The 4,902-nt window shown below is 43.9% G+C and overlaps 1 pseudogene; it reads right to left on the reverse strand.

The window, feature by feature from the left end:
- Positions 1 to 2,650: 2,650 nt before the first annotated feature.
- LOC106725371 lies at positions 2,651 to 3,595 on the reverse strand (annotated as a pseudogene).
- Between the last annotated feature and the right edge of the window lie 1,307 nt (positions 3,596 to 4,902).

A 4,902-nucleotide genomic window follows, 5' to 3' on the forward strand; every position in this document is an offset into this window, starting at 1 on the left:
GGAATCAAACAGCAACCTCTGGGTTCATAGGTTGATGCTCAACCATTGAGCCCCACCAGCCAGGCAGATTATATACATTTTTTAAAAGTGTACTTTTTGTTCTTTATTCCCAGTAATTTTTTTCTTTTCAAAAAGATGTATTGATCCTATAAGCAAATGTGTTACTTTAGGAAGGATGTTCAAAACAACCCTATGGGAATGTAAAAAACTCCATAGGGAGAACAAAATTTATTAGGTAAAGTTGGGGCTAAACCTATCTCTGTTAGATTCTCTAATATTCCAGAAATCTGGGTCCAATAGCAAACAGAAATGAAGCATATCAAGTAGAGGGAGAAATCATATTAGGAAAATGATTAGTGATAATCTCTAATTGCATTTTCACAGATTCTAATATTTACAAATGAACCTATATGAATAGACATTACAAAAAATTAAAGTAGATAAAGTAGTGTATCATGAGGTCACTAGAATAAGTACAGATGTTTTATTACATTTCATTCTTCTTAATTTTGCTTCTGACTGATTCCCATTAAATGCCAAATGATTAGCTAAATGTTTAGATAGTTAACGAAAGCTATCCTTTAAAAGGGTTCTTCACAAGATTGCTAATAATTTTAAAGGGATAAAATAGTTGAGAATGCATTACGTAATTACGTACTTATTGAATGGATTATCTTGAATGTTCACGGAGACTATGAGGACGGGAGCATACACTGAAGAAATAGAGCAGATATTGGCAGACTTTCTACTTACATCACTCTCCATCTTGACTTTTACATAAATCAGGAATCTTGGTTGTAAAGAAACAGAAAGTCTCTCAAGCCACCTTAAGGTTTTTTTTTCTTTTCTTTTCTTTCCTTTTTTTTTTTTTTTTGAGGGAACTAATGAATCTTAGGAATCTTTTGTGAATTATAGCTGGGCTACTTAGCAAATGAAACAACATCAGACAGATGTTCTCTTTATATCCTTACTCTGGAGCCACATGGTATTTTTCCTTTTTCCTGTCTTCATTCTCATCTCTACATTCCACTTCACTCTTCAAAATTCTTAATTTCTACACTGGGTAATGTGGTTTGGGGAAGAGATCCCATTGCCTACTATCTCACTGTTGGTTTGTTTTTTAATATATTTTTATTCATTTTAGAGAGAAAGGGAGAGGGAGAGAGAGATAGAAACATCAATGATGAGAGATGCCCCACACTGGGGACCCAGCCCACAACCCTGGCATGTGCCCTGAATGGGAATCGAACTGTGACCTCCTGGTTCTTGGGTAGATGCTCAACCACCGAGCCATACCAGCTGGGCTCCCTCACTGTTTCTTGATTCCAAATCCCCAAGTTGTTCAGTTAGATACTATGAATTGGCTCATTCAGAATACAGTCTTAATTCTTTTCTCTATTTCCTTCTTCTAATATAGAGATTGAAAAGTCAAGAACATAATTTCTCACTTCCTTTCATGGAAGGATCACTAAGTAACACATTTTTGTTCAGTAAAATAAGAAGTAAAATCTAATAGGGATGTAATGAGTAAAACTTTGCTTTTAGAAAAATGCAACATTACTTTCTATTTATCCCTTTTCTTGCCTGAAATGTATACATAATACTAGAGGCAGAACAACTGCAGACATGTCTAATGGGTATTTCCTTCTAGTTTTAGTCAAGAGTTTATTAATAACTCAGTTATTTATGGCTAGAGAATTGGGTTCACATACTACACAGGACTTCTGAATTCATGCTCTGGGCAGAGAGGAAATGGGTGTGAGTAGAAAAGAAATGATGGCTATCATTGATAAGGATCAATGTCCATGATCACTTTTCTTTGATCCCTGCAGGAATCATTGATTGTTTCCCAGTTTGCAAAAGACATAGTGATACTCTAACCAACCATGTAAAACCCAAAATATTATATTATTGAAAAGAAGTGATGTTTTTAAAAAGAAAGTTTGAGAAAATACTACAAGGAGATTGCTAATGAAAACATTAAATATTTTTATATTTCAGTGTAAACCTTGAGTATTGCAAAGCATTAATCCTGTCAGTGCAAAATGAAAGTCATCACAATGCTTACTACATTAAAATTATGAAATTTTCTTCGACAGGTATAATTTATTGGTTTCTAGGACAACATAGCCTATATGTTTCACATTTATGAGAACTAACAATAATCAATTCACTATGCTTGTTGACTCATTTCCTGAACTGAAGGAGTTCAGTTTTTTTCATGGAAAGAAGAATATGTCACTAATAATAAAACATATTATAAATATTGTACTAACTAGAGGCCTGGTGCACAAAATTCATGCACTGGAGGGGTGTCTCTCAGCCCAGCCTGCACCCTCTCCAATCTGGGACCCCTTGGGGGCTATCTGACTGCTGGTTTAGGCCTGATCCCACAGGACATGCCTCTTGCAATGTTGTTGCTGCTGCTGTTGCTCCGTGGCATCTCTCTGTACTGTGGTTCTTACTTGCCACGCTGGGGTTGCACCCGGGTTCATGATGTTCAAGGCCTGGCCCTGGGAGTTCAGGCCTCCCATTGCTTGCTGCTATGGAGGGACAGCAGGTCGTGGCCCGCTGGCTTGCATGGCGTTCAGATTCAGCAGGCTGGGATAGAGCTGAAGCCCAGGCTAGCTGGCCATTACTTGGCCAAATGCTATTTGATGAGAACTGCCTTCAACTGAGGATTTGACTTGAAGATGTTGAACACGTGCTGCTGCTGGGGGAGCTGGGAAACTTCAGGGTCCGCAGCAGGTCCTGCAGGGCACCTGGAGAGATGCTCTGAGGTGGCTTCACCTTGGGTCTGCATAGGTATCACAGGTCTGGGCATGCCTCACATTGGCTGTTGCTGGGGGATGGGTGCCGGCTGCCATCGCCATGGGTCGGGGGGCAGAATAACAGGCCCACTGACCTGGTTGGGTCACATTCAACTCCATGGGGGCCATCTGGCTCTCGGGGGTCACTGTGCCTCAGGGGCATACCGTTGTTGGTGCTCACCCAGTACAGATGCTGCTGCTGCTGTACCTCAGGTGAAATCTGCCTGGCGCCTCCACTGCTGCAGGTGGGCCTGGGCAGGGGGTGGTGGGGCTGGCACCTGGTTGGTGGGCTTCCCAGTGCAAACTGTGGTGGGGGCTGAGTTCTGGCCACGCTGGAAAAGCCGGCTAGTGACATGCTCACAGGCGAGGTCTGGGGCAGAGTCGGGGTCTGTGGTGTCCAGGGTGTGCTGGGATGCAGTGTGGGGGGCCGGGGTGGTGCTGAAGGAGGGAAGGGCAGACTCTGCTGAGGCATGGTGCGGGTGTTGATGGTGGCATCCGCTGGCGCATGACCTACGCATGCTGCTGGCGGTGCTGTGTCTTCTGCTGGCGGAGCTTCTGCTTGATGTTGAGGTTGTAGAAAATGGGGCGTGTGTTTTCTTGGCAGTGTTTGGCATGGTAGCAGCAAAGGGCATGAATTACTTGCACACTCCACAACCTCCATTGGTCTTAAGCTGGCAGCCCTTGGTGTGCTGCGCAACCCACCTCATCTTCTGGCAGGACAGCTGCGGGCAGTTGGCATTGCGGTACTGGCGAGCATGCCTGAGGGACTGGATGCAGCACTGCATGGCCTGGCATCGCCACTCTGGGAAGGCGCCTGAACCTCGGCTCACCTGCCACCACTGCAGGAGCATAGGCAGCCCCGCCTCCTCCACTCCAACTCCTGAGGCAGCCCTGCTTCCTCCACTCCCACTACCCCTCCACCTCCGCTCAGGCTCCTGTGGCAGAACCCTACCTCCTCCGCTTCCACTCCTATGCCACAGGGGCTGTGGAAATCCCTGACAGAAGCCACATGAAGTGGCTGCCGGGACCCCCACACCCTTGTGGGGCCGCAGGAACCCTGGCAGAAGCTGCGCAGAGAGGCTGCCGGCCCCGCCCCTACTGTGCGTGCTGCCATCTTGTGATGGCATTATGGAGTGAGGATTAATTTGCATATTACCTCTTTATTATATAGGATAATATGGTTAATTACTATAAAGCAATTTATTTTAGCTGTATACATATCAAAAAACATCCATAGAAATGATACATTTGAATTGATGTCCTAAGGCTTTAAGAATTGTTGGATGAAGTGATGGGATTAGGAAGGGGAGCAGCAAAGAATAAGGTTTAGTGACCCCAAATTCCTCTGTGTAGTAAAGAACTACTTTTAGTTTATTTACCTCTATGTTAGACTGAAAGTTACAGAGTGTCAGCAGATTAGTCTGGAAAATTAGCTTGGTATTAGGCTGCTAAAGCATTTGACCATCTTGCTGATGAGACAAATAATTCCTTTACTTTTGGTAGTGGGGAGAATTAGATACTTTAAAAATTGCAAAAGGCCCTAGCTGGTGTTGCTCAGTGGTTAGATCATTAGCCCATGGACTGAAGGGTCACAGGTTCTATTCCAGTCAAGGGCACATACCTCCATTGCAGGCTTGATCCCCATCCTCATAAGGGCATGTGGAGGAGGCAACCAGTTGATGTGTTTCTGTTACATTGATATTTCTCTCTGTCTCTCACCCTCTCTTCCACTCTCTTTAAAAAACAATAAATAAAAAAGAACTAAATAACTTAAAAGAGAGAGACATAAATAGGCCAAAGCTTGTAGATAAATGTTATTCATTTGCTCTTAGTGCCATTTACAGCTTTACTCCTGCTCTTCTTAGCATAACTGTGGGGGCTGCACACTTTACCCAGCTTTCCTTATCTTTTAACTCTGGCTAGGCTCAGTCCATAGGGGACACTCGGAGGAGATTTGGGGACGGAAGGAAATTCGAAGAGTAGGTGTTTCATACACATTTCTTCCTTGGGCAGCATCTCCTACATCCCCAGCCCCTGCCACAATGACTGTGCTTCCAGGTCTCAGCTAGTGACAATGACAGGCAGGTCTGCT

Source organism: Myotis brandtii, unplaced genomic scaffold (genome assembly GCF_000412655.1).
Source record: "Myotis brandtii unplaced genomic scaffold, ASM41265v1 scaffold1576, whole genome shotgun sequence".
Classification (NCBI taxonomy): domain Eukaryota; kingdom Metazoa; phylum Chordata; class Mammalia; order Chiroptera; family Vespertilionidae; genus Myotis; species Myotis brandtii.